At 41.7% G+C, this 18,081-nt stretch overlaps 1 pseudogene; it reads right to left on the bottom strand.

Moving 5' to 3' along the window:
- The window catches only part of LOC117981227 (60S ribosomal export protein NMD3-like), a 35,651-nt pseudogene extending 19,690 nt beyond the window's left edge, over positions 1–15,961 (bottom strand).
- Positions 15,962–18,081: the final 2,120 nt, after the last annotated feature.

Raw genomic sequence — 18,081 nt, 5'->3', positions numbered from 1 at the left:
CCAGGATGGTCTCAATCTCTAACCTCGTGATCCACCTGCCTTGGCCTCCCAAACTGCTGGGATTATAGGTGTGAGCCACCACGCCCGGCCAGTTAATTTTCTTAGGTAGATTCAACATCCCTTTTCCGATTTTGTTAGAATTGATCATTTCATTTGCAAACATATTTCTAAAATCGCTACTAATTTCAGAAGAGCTGATTCTGGATGTGTCTTTTATTGGCTTACAAAAATTTACCATCTACTTGTGAATATATAATTGCCAAAAATTGGGTTAAATTTGAATTGTTTTCTTGGGGAAAATCTTAGACAAGGGATGACTGAAGCACTTATGTTCTGCTAAGGTAAATATATGTGCATCATTTACATTTGGTACATAAACAAGAAGTGTTATCTGGCCAGGTGTGGTGGCTCATGCCTGCAATTCCAGCAGTTTGGGAGGCCAAGGTGGAAGGATTGCTTGAGGCCAAGAGTTGGAGACCAGCTGGGCAACATAGCAAGACCTCGTCTCTACAACACATAAAAACTAGCCAGGTGTGGTGGCACACACCTGTAGTCCCAACTACTCAGGGGGCAGAGGCTGGAGGACCACTTGAGCCCAGGAGATCGAGGCTGTAGTGAACTATGATGACAGGTTTCGCCATGTTGACCAGGCTGGTCTCAAACTCCTGACCCCAGGTGATTCGCCCACCTCAGCCTCCCAAAGTGCTGGGATTATAGGCATGAGCCACCGCAATTCAGTCTGGATGACAGAGCAAGACCCCAGTATTTAAAAAAAAAAGTCATTTGTCGGGAAGCACTAGAAAATGGGATTTTGGAAATCAAAGTCTGAAAATGGAACAAAGGTAACCAGAATAATCTCTCAGCCTGACTTTACCTTATCAGGAAGTGGAGAGTGTCCATCCCTTTGACCCAAGCAGGCCTTGTGACTACTTTAATAAAGAGGGCACAGAAAAAATGACTCTGGGTCAGTTCAGACATAGCTTTTTGCTGGCCTGGCAGCTTCCAGTTCCTGCCTCTTGGAAGCCATCTGCCTTAGAAGTGTGTTCACCATTAGGTCTCTGTGTAGTAAAAAGTCCAAGCCACGTGGAGAGGCCTGGAAGATGTGGCACCTGTAGAGTGACGGAGGCCAAGGAGTACTAAGGCACCATACATGAGGGTGAGGAAGCCCTCTTGGAAGCGGGTCCTCCAGTCCTCTCCTGCCCAGCTTGTGACATGGAGAGCAGAGATGCACCATCAGCCGAGACTTTCTGACCTACAACATCAACAGCAGCTTAAATAGCGGTTTTAACTGTTAGGGTCATAAGTCACTTTTTTCTTCTGGACCTCTATTGGTTCATCAGAAAAAGGACAATGGTACCTTTTTCTCTGTTTCATAGGGTTGGTGTCAGATTTATCATGAGGTCATGCTGAGATAACAAGTGTGAAAGCTGTTTTGTAGGTTAAGAATGCTAAGAAATGGAGCACAGTGGGTAGGCTCAAAACATGTGACTTAGCCACATGTGGTGGTACGCCCCTGTAGCCTCAACTACTTGGGAGGCTGGGGCAAGAGGATCACTTGTGTTGAGGGGTTGGAGATGGCAGTGAACTATGATTGCACCACTGTACTCCAGCCTGGGTGACAGAATGAGACCCTGTCTCAAAACCAAACCAAACCAAAACAAAACAAAATATTTTGATTTTAAAAAAAATTGTTTTTTCAGATGGAGCCTCGCTCTGCTGCCCAGGCTGGAGTGCAGTGGCACGATCTAAGCTCACTGCAAACTTCACCTCCTGAGTTCAAGCAATTTTCCTGTTTCAGCTTCCCATGTAGTTGGGACTACAGGCACATGCCACCATGTCTAGCTAATTTTTGTATTTTTAGTAGAGACAAGGTTTCACCATGTCGGCCAGGCTGGTTTTGAACTCCTGACCTCAGGTGATCCGCGTGCCTCAGCCTCCCAAAGTGCTGGGATTGCAGGTATGAGCAACTGCGTCCGGCAAAATTTTTTTTTAAATGTGATGTGTCCCAGTGTGTACGTGGAATGTGACAGATGCTGATTGTTCTTATGATCACAGCTCTTGAAGACCCTGGTATCATCTATCATTCGTCCTCAGGTTCCCTTACTGACTCCTATTCTATGTTTATCTTTTTTCAAAAAAATATTTCTTTTAGAGACAGGGTTTCCTTCTGTAACTCTGTCTGGAGTTTAGTGGCGCAATCATAGCCCAGTGCAGCCCTGACCTCCTAGACTCAAGTGATCCTCCCTTTCTTAGCCTCCTAGGTAGCTAGGACTACAGATGTGAACACCACCACCCCTGGGTAATTAAAAAAAATGTTTAGAGGTGGGGTCTCACTATTGCCCAGGCTGGTCTTGAACTACTGACCTCAAGTGGTTCTCCTGCCTCAGCCTCCTGAGTAGCTGGGACTCTAGGTGTGTACCACCACACCTGGCTAATTAAAAAATTTTTTAGGGATGGAGTCTTACTATATTGCCCAGGTTGGTCTCAAACTCCTGGCCTCAAACTGTTCTTTTGATTCTGCCTCCCAAGTAGTTGGGACTACAGGTGTGCACCACCACACCTGGCTAATTAAAAAAACTTTTTTAAGAGATGAGGTCTTACGGTCTTAAACTCCTGGCCTCAAGTGAGTCTCCTGCCTCAGCCTCCCAAGTAGCTGGGACTACAGGTGTGAGCCACCACACCAGTTAGCTTCCATTCTTTAGCCCAGTTACCTATCATATGTCAGAGGCCCCCAGGGAAGGGTAGAGGAGATCCTGATTCTACAATTCTGTTTTATGATTCTTGTGCTATTGACATACTGGCCACTCCAAAACACAAGGCTCAAGGAAATTGTGAAAGTGTTAATACCCTTGTTCTTCCTAGGGTGATTCCTTTTTTTTTTTTTTTTTTTTTGAGACGGAGTCTCACTCTGTCGCCCAGGCTGCAGTGCAGTGGTGCGATCTCGGCTCACTGCAAGCTCCGCCTCCCGGGTTCATGCCATTCTCCTGCCTCAGCCTTCCGAGTATCTGGGACTACAGGTACCTGCCACCACACCTGGCTAATTTTTTAATATTTTTTTTTTAGCAGAGACGGGGTTTCACCGTGTTAGCCAGGATGGTCTCAATCTCCTGACCTGGTGATCCGCCCACCTCAGCCTCCCAAAGTGCTGGGAATACGGGCATGAGCCACCGCAACCAGCTGGGTGATTCCTCTTATTTTAATTTAGACTTGATTTTTGACTGAATACTTTTCCACATTTATTGCATCTGTAGATTTTTTTTCTGTATGAACTCTCTGATGTTTCCTAGATGTACATTTTAGACAAAATTTTTTCATGTTTATTACATTTGCAGGAGTTCTCTCCTATACAAATTCTCTGCTAAGATGTGAGAAAACATTAATGGTTTTACTACCAACTATTCATTTTACCAACATTTGTAAAGTGTTTCTCCAGTGCAAATACTGTAGTGTTCTCTAAGGTATATGGACAAAGTTCTTTCCAAATTCCTTACATGTATAAGGTTTCTATCCAGTATTAATTCTCTGATGTTGGGTAAGTTGTGAACACCAGTTAAAGGTTCTGCCTCATTTTTTACACTTGCAGCATGTCTCTCTAGCATAAATCTTGTGTGTGTGTGGTAAGGTTTGAGCCCACATTAAAAATTTGCCACATTCTTTACATTTTTAGGGTTTCTCTCCAGTATTAATTTTCTGATGTTGAGTAAGACACAAGCATCAGTTAAATGCTTTGTCACACTTATTACGTTTGTAGAATTTCTCTTCATGTATGGATTCTCTGGTGTTATGTAAAGTTTGAGTAACAGTGAAAGGCTTTGGCATATGTTTTACGTTTCAACCGTTTCTCTCCAATAAGAATTATCTTATGTCTATTTATATTTGATGACTGACTGAATATTTTCCCACATATTTTTCATCTGTATGCGATTTTTTCCAACATGACTTCTCTGCTGTTGAGTAAGTTTTGAGGACTGGCTCAAAGTTTCACCACATTAATTGCGTTTGTAAGGCCTCTGTTGAATATGTATACTCTGATGGATAATAATGTTTCCACATTGGCAAAAGACTTTCCCACATCTCTCACATTGGTAATGATTCCCTGGAAAGTTAGTACTTTAATGTTTACTAGAATTTGACCTTGGTTAAAGATTTTCCAAGTTTCATTACAATTGTTATGTTTCCAAAATTGATGTTAATATTTACTTTAAAAAATATGGTTCTGGTCGGGTGTGGTGGCTCATGCCTGTAATCCCAGCAGTTTGGGAGGCCGAGGCAGGTGGATCATGAAGTCAGGAGTTCAAGACCAGCCTGGCCAAGATGGTGAAACCCCATCTCTACTGAAAATACAAAAATTAGCCAGGTGTGCTGGTGGGTGCCTGTAATCCCAGCTACTCGGGAGGCTAAGGCAGAGAATTGCTTGAACCCGGGAGGCGGAGGTTGCAGTGAGCTGAGATCGCACCACTGCACTCCAGCCTGAGCGACAGAGCAAGACTCCATCTCAAAAAACAAAACAAAAGAAAACAAAAAATTATTATATATATGGTTTTGTAGAAGTAGCTAACATAAACCGAGTTTTTTCTGAGATGCTCTATATTCCTAATTTTCTTTGGCAGTTAAATTCTTGTTATTGTAGTTGTTGCACATTGGTTATCTATATTATAACCTTAGGATGTTAATTTCTTCCCTTCCCCAGAATGGGCTATGTCATCACTCAAGGCTTTGTCCTTCACATGCTCCCTCTCTTTGCAACTGATGTCACAAAGTTCTGCTGACATACTCTGTGACACAGCTGTTTGGAACTTACCTTATGGCCCCATTCTGAGCTGCTAGCTCCCATCTCCCCACCCAGGAAGCAGCTCCTATGGCCGATCCCCAAGTGCAGGGGTCTCTGGGCTTCTGTCTTCCCTGATAAGCCCACACATGGGAGACAGAGAGCTCAGGGTGGGACTTGGGCTTCTTTCAGAATGAGTCTGTGCCATAGAGCTGCACCTCAGCCTTAAGGACATGCTCAAAATGCCCATCTCTATACGTTGAATCAAGGACCTCTGGGGCAGACTGACTGACTGAAGTGAGGGTCATGCTTGTAAGTCTTGAAGACTTTTCATCAAACTTTCTGTTAAAATCTAAGATCAAAAGCAACTACTATCCAAAATATCAGGGTTTGCTGCCAATGAATGGAATGACTTGGAGGAAGAACAACTCATTACTGCTGGGCCTGAGGAACAGGCTGGAAGGGAGCTGACTTCACCAGGGACTTTCCACAGGTGATCCTGGTTCTGCAGTGATAGAAGCTCCTATACCCTAAGCTGTAAAATTATTCAGAAAGATCAAGGATAATGTGTCTACATTTTACCTTGAAACTGGCTGACAATTTACTTCTGGGGATTATTTATTTTCTCTCTTCTCTAATGAATTTATAACCTATTATATCTTTTTTTTTCTTTTCTGAAAATCACAGTATTTTTAAAAGACAGTTGCAGGAAAGAACCATGACTTTCTATCAGAGTGCTTGTTACAATTCCACTCTTCTAGTTTGTGAAAATGTGCCACTTGCCAATGTTTTTTGTTTCGTTTTTTTTGTTTTGTTTTTTGGATGGAGTCTCCCTCTGTCGCCCGAGCTAGAGTGCAGTGGTGCCACCTCGGCTCACTGCAACATCCACCTCCTGAATTCAAGTGATTCTCCTGCCTAAGCCTCCCCAGTAGCTGGGATTACAGGTGCCCACTGCCATGCCCAGCTAATTTTTGTACTTTTAGTAGAGACGGGGTTTCACCACGTTGGCCAGGCTGGTCTCACCCTCCTGACCTCAAGTGATCCACCTGTCTCAGCCTCCCACCAATGTTCAGTTCTTATCCTTTCTCTTTCTCAGTTCTTGTCCTTCTTCTTGTAAGTTTTTTGAACATGCCAGTGAAAAAGCAGTTCAGCCATTTGGTGAAAGAAATTTCCATTTACCAACATAGGAAGAGTTCATATTCACAGACTCCAAACATAGATAGAGTCGGCCCTCCTCATTCACGGTTTCTGCAATCCTGGATTCAAAAGATGTAAATCAAAAATATTTCTTATAAAGCATCTCTACTAAACATGTACAGACTTTTTTCTTTATGTTATTTCTTAAACAATAAAGCATAACAATTTAGGTATTACAAGTAATCTAGAGATTATTTAAAGTATGCAGGAGAATATGCATTGGTTATATGTAAATACTATGCCACTTTATAAAAAGAACTTATGCATCCATGCATTTTGGTATCCAAGAAGAATCCTGGAACAAATGCCCTAGGAAGAGCAAAGGAATATGGTAAAATGTGTACAATGTTCATAATAATCTAGCTGTTCACTACAACAGATTGATAAAATGAATAATGGACTCAGACTTCCCTTGGCCTGTATGGCTTGGCTGGCAGCCTCTGAGATGCAGCCCTTTTCTACCAAGATATGCATTAAGGCTACCATGTACAGTTGAGAGTCAGATGGCTCTTCACCAAAAACAGATCACATACTAATTTTAACACATTCCAGCCTCCTAAGAGTGTCCTGTTGAGAGGCATGCCATCTTGATGCAGGAGAGAATTCGTTAGCAAGCTATGGCAAACATCTGATTCCATGTACTTCCTATGTACCTACAATTGCATATAATGAGAAATTAGATAATTTATCAAAAATGGCCTTTACTTTTAAAAATGTTTCTTATTAATTTTGGTTGAAGAAGAGAGAAGACACAATGTTAATGCCAGAAGTGAAAGAGGAGTTATCATTACTGATCCTAGGAACGATTAAATAAAAATAAGGAAATACTATGAACCACTAGTAAAGTATACCAAACATTTAAGGAAGAAATTGTCCCAATTATCTACAGTCTCTTCAGAAAACAGATGCAGAGTGAATACTTTCAAACTAATTCTCTGAGGCTGTCAGTACCATAATACCAAATCTGGACAAAGGTATTACAAGAAGAAGAAGAAAACAGAACAATATCTCACATGAACAAAGATGTAAAAACCCTCAATAAAATAGGAAACCAAAGCTAAAAATGTATAAAAAGAATTATATAACACAACCCAGTGAGATTCATTACAGGCAAACAAGGTGGGTACAACATTTGAAAATAAATTAGGCTGGGTGTGGTGGCTCATACTTGCAACCCCAGTCCATTAGAAGGCCAAGGCAGGAAAATCACTTGAGGAAAGAAGTTCAAGACAAGCCTGGGCAACATAGCAAGATTCTGTTTATATTTACAAAAGAAAAGAAATTAATTAATTCATCATATTAATATGTTAAAGAAAAATTATATGACCTTATTTGTACATGCAGAAAAATCATTTGACAAAATCAAAACCTATTCATCAGAAAAACTCTCTGAAAACTAGAAATAGAGGGAAGCTTCTTTTATTTAACAAAGAATATCTACAAAAACCCTGCATCTATGCTCATACTAAATGTTGAAACATTAGCTGCCTTCCTGCTAAGATCAGGAGCAAGGCAAATATGTTTCCTGTCACCATTTTTATATAACATCATACTATAAGGCCTAGTTAATGCAATAAGACAAGAAAAGAAAAGGTACATAGATTGGAAAAGAAAAAGTAAAACTGCCTTTTTTCACAGATGATATAATTGCCTATGCAGAAATCCCAAAGGATCACAAAACAAAACTCTTAGAATAACCAACTATAATCAGCAATTATAGCAACTTTGCAGAATGCAAGATTAATATAAAACCATCAGTTGCTTTTCTACATATTAGTAATATAATTAGAATTTTTAATTAACACAATGGCGTTTACACTAGCACCAATAACAATAAAACACTTAGTTACAAATCTAACAAAATTAATGTAAGATCTATATGAAGAAAACTGTGTTTTAAAATGTCAAAGATCTAAATAACTAGAGTGATAATCCACAATCAAGAACAGAAAGATTAAACCTTGTTAAAATATCAGTATTTCCCAACTTCATCAGCATATTCAATGCAATCCCAATCAAAATTACACAAAGTTAGTTTGTGTATATTGACACACTGACTATAGAGTTTAAATGGAAAGGCAAAGGACCAAGAATAGTCAATAAAATATTTAAAAGAACAGTTAAAGTAATGACACTATCCAACTTTAAGAACTACTGTAAAGCTACAGTAATGAAAGCAATGTGATAATGGTCAAAGAGTAGAGAAACAGATCAATGGAAAAAAAAGAGAAAGCTCAGAAATTGACCCACACTAATATAGTCAGCTTATCTTTGAGGAAAGGGCAAAGGCAATTTGATTGAGAAAAAATGATTTTTCAACAAGCAGTCCTGGAAAAACTGGACATCCACATACATGATGGAAAAAATGGGGGAAAAAATCCCCAAACCCAGACTTTACAACTTTTACAAAGATTACTCAAAATGGATCACAGACCTATATAAAATGAAGAACTACAACACTCCTGGAAGATAACATAGAGCAGAATCTCAATTACCTTGGGTTTGCCTGCTTTAATACAACACCAAAAACATAATTGATGAAAGAAAAAAACTGCTAAGTTGGACTATATTAAAAATAACATTTCTTCACTACAAAAGACACTGTTAAAAGAATCAAAAGACAAGTCACAGAATGGGAGAAACGATTTGCAAAACACATAACTAATAAAAGACTGGTATCCAAAATATGCAAAAAGAAAAAAATACTCTTAAAACTCAAGAATAAGAAATTAACAACCCAATATAAAATAGCAAAAGGTCCAAAAATATACCTTTCTAAAGAACATATAAGCATGGCAAATAAGCATGCAAAAAGATGCTCAGCACCATATACCATTAGGGCATTAAAATTTAAAATAGCAATGACATACTGCCACACACATATTGGTATAGCTAAAATCCCAAACACTCACTACACTAAATGCTGGTGATGATGTAGAGTAACAAGAGCTCTCATTTATTGCTGGTGAATATGCAAAGTGCTGTGACCAGTTTGGAAGACAGTTTGCCAGTTTCTTACAGAGCTAAATATACACTTACATACAATCCAGCAATCATACTTACTGGCCTTCATTCAAAAGAGGTGAAAATTTGCATCTACACAAAAATCCATAAATGAATATAGAGCAGCTTCATATGTAATTGCCAAAACATGCAACAGACTAAGATCCCTTTCAATAGGCGAATGAATAAACTAACTCTGGCGCAACCATACAACAGAACATCATTCACTGATAAAGAAATGAGCATCCAGCCTTGAAAAGACATGAAGAACCTTAAATGCACATGGCTAAGTAAAAGAAGCCAGTCTGAAAAGGCTACATACTATATGATTCCAACCATTTGACATTCTGTGCAAGGCAAAACCATGCAGAGAGAAAAAAGATCTGTGGTTACCAGAAGTTTGAGAGGAAGAAGGGAGTGGTGAATAGGTGGAGGACAGCGAATATTTTAAGACAATAAAACTATTCTTTATAATGCAGTGATGGTGAATACGTGTTATGTCATTATGCTTTTGTCAAAATCCACAGAATGTAAAACGGAAGACATGAATCCTAATGCAAACTATGAATTTTAGTTAATAGTACTTTTCTTTTTTAAAATTTATTTCCATAGGTGATTGGAAAACAGGTGGTGTTTGGAGATGTACGTTTTTAGTGGTGACTTGTGAGATTTTGGTGCACCCATCACCCAAGCTGTATACACTGCATCCACTTTGTAGTCTTTTATTCCTCACCCACTTCCCACCCAATAATAACTTCTCTATATTAGTTCATTAACAGTAAACAAATGCACAACACTGATGAGAGATGTTAATAATAGAGGAGAAGCTGGGTAGGGGGAGAGAATACATGGAAACTCTGTACTTTCCACTCAATGTTTATGTAATTTTAATACTTATCTAAAAAACAAAATATATTAAGTATCCCAATGAGGACTATCAAATGTAGAACAGAATTAAAAATTATACTATGTTTACATAATTGAATATAGTATCATGTAGCAATTAAAATAAATAAATTCAGATGTTAAATGTCATCTCCATTACGGTAATCACAAAGAAAAGCTACAGAATATACACAAAGAAAAATAAAGGTTAAAATGTTTCACTAAAAGAAACCAAACAAACACAAAAGAAGAAAGTAATGTAGAAAATATCAAGTAAAAAGCTGTAAGGTATACCAAACACAAATAGCAAAGTGGTAGAAGTCAACAGAAAAGAAAAAGAAAAGCAGTGGCTCATGTCTGTAATCCCTGCACTTTGGGAGGCTGAGGCAGGTGGATCACCTGAGGTCAGGAGTTCAAGACAAGCCTGGCCAACATGGTGAAACCCCATCTCTACTAAAAATACAAAAATTAGCCAGGCGTGGTGGCAGGCACCTGTAATCTCAGCTACTCGGGAGGTTGAAGCAGGAGAATTGCTTGAACCCGGGAGGTGGAGGTTGCAGTGAGCCAAGATCACGACACTGCACTCCAGCCTGGGTAACAGACCGAGACTCTGTCAAATAAAAAAATAAAAAAAAAGAGAGAGAGATCAGTTTTAATCCCATTCCATGATGCCAGCACTACCCTATACCAAAGCCAGACAAAGATACTACAGAAAACTACAGATTATTTGTTCCTAAAGAAACGCTGATGCAAAACTCCTCAGCAAAATTATAGCAAACAAAATTCAGCAGCATATTAGAAAGATTATACACTAGGACCAAGTGGGTTTATTCTTGGAATGCAAGCCTGTTTTGGCATATGAATGTTTTTAACATACAAAAATTGGTCAACACATACACATTAAAAAAAGAAAGTAAAAAATGATCACCTTCTGGATACAGAAAAAAAGGATTTTGTAAAATTCAAAATTTTTTCATGGTGAAAACACTCAACAAATTAGGATAAAAAAAAACACTATCATCGTGAAATCCACATATTAAAAACCAACAGCAAACAATGTCCTTCAGGGTAAAAGACCTAATGCAATTAAACAAGAAAATGAAATAAATAAATGTTATAGAGATTGAGATTAATAAAAAAAGACAGAAAGCTTTTCCTCTAAGCTCAGGAACAAGGCAAATGTGCCTTCTTTTGCCATTTCTATTCTCCATAGTATTAAAAGTTCTAGTTAGAGCAATTAAGAATTAAAAAGAAATAAACCGCATCCAAATTGGAATGGTAGAGGTAAAATTAACCCTGCTTACTGATAATATAATTTTATGTGGAAAACTCTAGAGATTTAACGCATTCACACAAAACATATTACAACTAATAAATTCAGCAGAGTAGCAGCATACAAAATCGACATAAAAAAATCGCTTGTGTTTCTACACAGTAATAATGAATAATCTGAAAAGGAAACTAAGCAAACAATCCCACTTACAATAGCATCCAAAAGAATAAAATCCTTAGGAAGTAACCAAGAAGGTAAAAATCCCAAAGACTCTTTCGCAGTAATAGAGAAATCCTGCCTAAATTTCATATGGAATCTCAAGGGACCCTGAATAGTCAAAACAATCTTGAAAAAGAAGAGCGCTGTTAGAAAATTCATACTTACTCATTTCAAAACCTACTACAGAGTTCCAAAATAGTGTGGTACTGGCATAGAGACACACATATGGACAAACAGAATAGCAAACAGCTTATAAATAACCCCTCATTTATATGGTCAAATGATATTTGATGGGGATGTAAAGATCATTGAATGGGAAAGGACTGTCTTTACAACAATTGGTGCTGGGGAAGTTGGATATCCATACATGCAAAATTATGCATTTGGTTCTTTACCCTACACCATAAACAAATAAAAATGGATCAAAGACCTAAATGTAAGAGCTTAAACTACAAAATTTTTGAAGAAAATACAGGTAGAAAACATCTTGACATTGTGTTTGGCAATGATTTCTAGGATAGGACACCCAAAGCACAAGCAACAAGAGAAAAATAAAAACAAATTGGACTTTATGAAAATAAAATAAAACTTTTACACATTAAAGGATATTATCAACAATATTACAAAGCAATGCACAGCATGGGAAAATATTTGCACATCATACATCTGATAAGAGATTAATATCTGGAATATATAAAGAACTGCTATAACTAAACAACAACAAAAAACTACCTCATTCAAAAATGGGCAAAGGACTTGAACAGACATTTCTTAAAGATGGTGTAAAATGGCCAAAAAGCATTTGAAAATATACTCGAGAGAACTAATTATTAGCAAAATGCAAATCAAGCCTACAATGAGCTATCCCTTCACATCCATTAGGATAGCCACTATCAAAAAATAGAAAATAACAGTGTTGATGAGGATGTGGAGTGATTAGAAACCTAGTAAGCTATTGGTGGGCATGTACAATGTCGCACCTGCCATGAAAATCACCAAGCGCAGTGGCTTACATCTGTAATCCCAGCACTTTGGGAGACCGAGGTGGGTGGATCACGAGTTCAGGAGTTTGAGACCAGCCTGGCCAACATGGTGAAACCCCGTCTCTAATAAAAATACAAAAAAATTAGCCAGGCGTGGTGGTGCACACCTGTAATCCCAGCTACTCAGGAGGCTGAGGCAGAAGAATCACTTGAACACAAGAGGCGGAGGTTGCAGTGAGCTGAGATCACACCACTGCACTCCAGCCTGAGCAACAGAGCAAGACTCCATCTCAGAAAAACAAACGAACAAACAAATACAATTACACTTATAATTACCTTATAATCCAGCAATCTTGCTTCTGGGATATACTCAAAAAGATATGAAAGCAGGCACACAAAGAGATATACATACACCTAGGTTCCTAGCAGCATTATTCACAATAGCCAAAAGGTGAAACAACCAAAGCTTTCCTTGAATCATCAACATCAATAAATACGTAGGTAAACAAAATGTGTTTTTACATGCAGTGGAATATTATTCACTTAGCAAAAGTAAGAAAATTCTGATACATGCTACAACATAGATAAACCTTAAGGACATTGTGCTAAGTACAATAAACCAGTCACAAAATGACAAACACTGTATGATTCCACTCACGTGAGGTATTTAGGGTAATTAAATTCATACAAACACAAAGTAGAAGAGTGGTTCCTATGGGCTAGAGGGAGGGTAACTGGGAGCTGTTGCTTAATCAGCACAGAGACTCAGTTTTGCAAGATAAAAAATGTTACCTATAGATGGGGATGGTGGTTGCAAAACAATGTGAATGTATTTAATTCCTGCACACTTCACACTTAAAAATGGTTAAAGTCGTTAATTTTATGTATATTTTACCACAGTGTAAACAATGCTTTCTAAAGTGTACAAATTATAGCAATCTGCAACAGCAAAGATGAATATCACAAACATAATGACATGTAAAAGAAAGTAGGTGTAAAAGTATCCATACTATATTATTTCATTTATATAAAATCCAGTAAGCAAACAAAACTAAGGTTCTGGCTTCCAGTAATACTGGAGTATTGTTGAACTAACACTCTCACATGTAACTGTGATAAAATCTGCATAATATATTATATACAGTTACATAGAATCACACATCTATATAAAATACATATATGTGCATAAGAACTGAATGAGGATTTCAGCTGTGCCCACTGCAGGAGAGACAGGTATTGCAGTTTGAATCCAGCCAAATTAACCCCTTCTTCAAATAACAACAATGCTCTTCAAAAGAATACAGCAGAATTTAGAGTCTCTATAACTACCAGAAACTCATAGAACACATTAAAATTCATGAAATGTGTGAAGAAAGATGAAAATGTAATGTATACACAAGATAAAAAGCAACATGATGTAATCAGATCAGCAGACAAGGATTTAAAATCAGCTCTTATGAGTATGTTCATGAGAGTAAAGGAAAATATTCTCATAATGAATTAACTGATGTGGAACCTCAGCAGAGAAATGAAAATTATAAGAAGAACCAAATAGAAAAATAATGAAATAGAAAACACGCACACACACACACGCACACACACCCTTGAGCTTATCCACAGAGTAGAAACAGAAGACAGCAATAGAAATCATCCAACATGAAACACGTTTGAAGAAAATGAACAGAGCCTTTAGAGACTTGTGGAGTGACTGAGTCTGAGAAGAAGAGGAAGACACAGAAAAATTAAATATGGTACAAAAGTAAAGAAACTACCAATAGCAGAAAACTTACAAGATGTGGTCAAAAACCCCAATTTTTATATCCAAAAGGTGAACACACCCCAAAAAGAAAATACACCTAAAACCATACCCAGGACATGTTGTGATTTAGGAAACTGCCAGGGCAGCATTTTCAGGTAACTTGCTATGATTTCTCATTAGTAATATTTATAATAACGGAAAATATGTTCTCCTTAGAGTTTTCTTCTGAAGAAAGTCTGATAGTTCAGGCGTAGATGACTTTCCAGTCTAGTTTTCGAGGTTTAATTTCTCACCTTGAAAATCAATTAAATGTGTTTCTTCAAAATCTTGCAGTAAAATTGATGCTCCAGAAAGATGTCCACGGAGATTCTGCTCTTGTGCATCCGCCCTGCACAGATCTGAGGCTGTGACTATGACAGCTTCAGGAGCATGTAGCCGTGGAGTACTTAAGAGTTAATCTGAAAAACTAAAAGGAAAAATGAATTAAGGGAATTACCACGGTTAAGTTCCACCAGCAAATTATTAAAAGTGGTCCAAAGGGATACTTAAAAAGGATTAATAAAAGAGTTTTCTCATTTGTAGAATCCTAGCCCATGACTTAATGTTGAGGTTTGCTTTGTCTTTTACATTAACATGTACGCAGAACATTTTTCATGACCTCACCACACAAACTTCCCTCATGTGTTGGGAGGGACCAAGGGGCCCTCTGGTCCTGCACCTGCATTAATTACGGCCGGGAGGTCCACACTAGGACCCGAAGGCCTGGGAACCAGCCTGGGTGGGGGCAGAGAAGTGGTGGATGTTGCTCCCAAAGCGACTTAGGGGCTCCCTTCCTGGTGGCTGTTTCCTGACTGGATGCAGCAGGGTCAGGCCTTTTCCCTGTGACATTTTCTTCTTTTTATTACAGCGGCAGGAGCGTCCCTGTGAGGGTCGTGACCCAGGTGTGGGCCATGCAGCCAACCCGAGGTCCAAGGGGCGTCCTGGGGAGCATAGGTTGATTTGTGACAGCTTGGAGAGATAGAGCTAAATTTAGGTGACCTTGAAATAGAAGTGTCAGGTTACCAGGGACTAGGTGTTTTCACGTCAGGCAGTGAACTGATCGTTTCAGACACTCAGGAGAGAGCATCCCACACGGGATCGAAAGACGCCAGAGAACTGCCAGGCCCGTGGGCCTTAAGTCCCAGCCATAGGGAAGGGCTGCACTGAGCACGTCCGAAGGGGCATGGAAATGGATGGGCCAGAAGAAGGCGCAGGGCCGAGGGGAGAGGCAGGAAGGGAAAGTAGGGGTGCGCCAAGTTCCGGGAGGACAAGCGTTACTATGGCAACCCTACTGAATAGACTGAATAGAGGCGACCACTTGCTGGTCTGCGGGAAATCGGGCTTTCAAAACAAGTCCTGAAGCAGAAATGCTGGGGAACGAGATGTCACAATTACCAGGTGAGACCAGCGGCCCTGCTCAAGCTGTCTCCTGACAGGCAGGAAAGGTTTGGAAACAGCCAAGCTCCCCCACCCACCGCCAAACTACACGGGACGCCTGGAGGGACGCGGAGGAGGAGGGACTTCTGCTCGATGTATCTGTATCTGAGAGCTGTAGTCTCTTATTCGCTCGCAGCTGTAGTCTCTTACTTGCTCACAGGGCTGCCTGACTACAATCCCAGCATAAACCAGGATTGGAGGCGGTGCGTGTCCCAGGAGAGAGGGCCAGCGCGGTGCGCGCCTCGCCAGGCATGCTGGGAGAAGTAGTCTCCTAGCCACTTCCGGCCGTTGCTCACAGGTTGCCGGACTACAATCCCAAGCATGCATTGGGATTGGGGATTGCGGATGGAGTTGGTACCTTCAGGGAGGGGCAGTGCGGTGCGCTCCTCACCAGGCATACTGGAAGTAGCAGTGTTTTGGCCTTTTGTTTTTTTTTTTTCTTTTCTTTTTTTCTTTTTTTTTGAGATGGAGTTTTGCTCTTGTCGCCCAGGCTGTAGTGTAATGGCGCGATCTCGGCTCACTGCAACCTCTGCCTACCGGCTTCAAGCGATTCTCTCACCTCAGCCTCCCGAGTAGCTGGGATTACAACTGCCCGCCACCACGCCCGGCTAAGTTTTGTATTTTTAGTACAGACGGGGTTTCACCATGTTGGCCAGGCTAGTCTCGAACTCTTGACCTAAGGACCTCTCAAAGTGGTAGGATTACAGGCGTGAGCCACCGCGCTCGGCGGGGTGTAGTAGTTTCTTAACCGCTTCTGGCTGTTGGTCTCGGGGCTACCGGACTAGAATCCTAGCATGTGCCTGGTGGTGCGCAGCCCCGGAGGGAGGGGCAGGGCCGTGTGCACCGCTCCGCTTCCAAAGCCATGCTGGACACTGATTCTGCGCCAACCCTGGCTGAGGGGAGCGAGTCCGCAGAGGGACTTGAGGGGCAGGTCTGGGCTGGGCAGTGAGAAGGGTGGCTGCGAAGTGCACCTCGCCTTTGCCCAAATCGGGCAGGTCTCATCCTCACCCCACCTCCTGCTCCTCAGCTCGGTTTCCTCTCCCACCTGCACCCGGGGTCCTTCCGGAGCATCGCGCCTCCTTCAGCCCAGGGAGCCGCCTGCTTTCCTAAGCTGCTGTGGGAACTGGCCTGAGGTCCAGACGCTGTCCATTGTGCTGCTGCCCTCTGCCCTCTCCAACCGGAGCGCAGTTCAGCCGCTCTTGGGAGTATCTGCTGCCTGGCCCGCCGGCGCACGACTTCGGAGCTTTGCAGGGGTGGGCATGGGCTGTGGCTTCCTGGAAAGGTCACCCTCACCAGCACCTTTTCCGTGGATGTGAACGTTGAGGCATGAGCGGGGTGGCGGGGGTGGGCCGGGGGCCATTATTGGTTTACCCAGGAGATGCAAGAGCAGAGGAGTAACCCTGATTCCCAGGCATGTGTCCTGAGCCAGGGACAGACTGGCCAGACCCTGAGACCCTGGGGCCACCAGAGAGCAGCCTACTCCCCTGGGTTCTGTGCCTAGGTTCTGCCCTGGGTTCTGGGTGAGGGTGGGGGATGACCCACCGGCTGGTGGTCCTGAGAGGGCCAGCCCATCCCCCTTGAAGAGGGTCTTTGTGCTGATGGATGCCCGCAGAGTCCTGGGCACCAGGGACACTTGCTCCAGGCAAGGGGCCTTCCTGGGGAACGCCACAGATTTGGCTGAAAGGGAAGCAGACTTGGTCAGCTTTTCCACCCAGCCCATCTGGTTCTTGCAAGGCTGAACCCCAGTGTGAGTGCTACCCTCAGGACAGTCGGGATCTGTCCCGCATGTTCCCCACAGCTCCCTCAGGCACATGGGGCAAGGTTCTGTGCACCTTGAATACCATGTATGTCCTGGCTGTGAGCATATGCTCATCCTCCAGAAGACAGATGTCCCAGAGCCTCAGGATAAGCCCGAAGGGGGTCTGTGGGGATAGCAGACACGAAAGGACCTGGCCCTTCAAGGCTGGAAGCCAGTGTCCTACTGGGAGCTCGGTCTGTAGTGCCAGGGACCCCTCTGCATAGAGTGAGACCCCCACACACACATGAGGCTGGATTAGACAAGATCCTTCAGCTCCTCATAGGGTTGGACTCATCTCAGCAGAATATGGCCTCTGGAAGAAGGGGTCCCCTAAGAATTTGGGGCTTTCCTGGGCTCTTGCAAGATAAGTCGTGGCCCAGTCTGCCCACAATCCTGGCCCTGAGCCTCAGCCTCTGCCATGGGACACCACCTCTCAGGCAGGGCATGGTTGGTGTGTTCTGCAGGGACCTGCCTGTGCCTCCTGCTGGAAGGAGCTGAGTTTTTCTGTGGGAGCCAGAACCTTGGGCTAGGGAAGCCAGGCAGTGTCAGGCAGCAGGATCCCTGGCCTGGGGTCTCCCTCTGCATCCTTGTCCCATCAGTCAAGCACTGTGAGCAGTGCTTTAAGGTAGAAATCTGGGTGCAGTGTCTTCTTGTCCTCATGGAAGGAGCAGAGGTGTTCAGAGCCCCCTGGGCTCTCCTGAAAAACTCCCTATTTCAGGC

Source organism: Pan paniscus, chromosome 6 (assembly GCF_029289425.2).
Source record: "Pan paniscus chromosome 6, NHGRI_mPanPan1-v2.0_pri, whole genome shotgun sequence".
In the NCBI taxonomy this organism is placed as follows: domain Eukaryota; kingdom Metazoa; phylum Chordata; class Mammalia; order Primates; family Hominidae; genus Pan; species Pan paniscus.
Note: the sequence above shows the minus strand (reverse complement) of the source record. Positions and strands in the feature narration are given on the sequence as shown.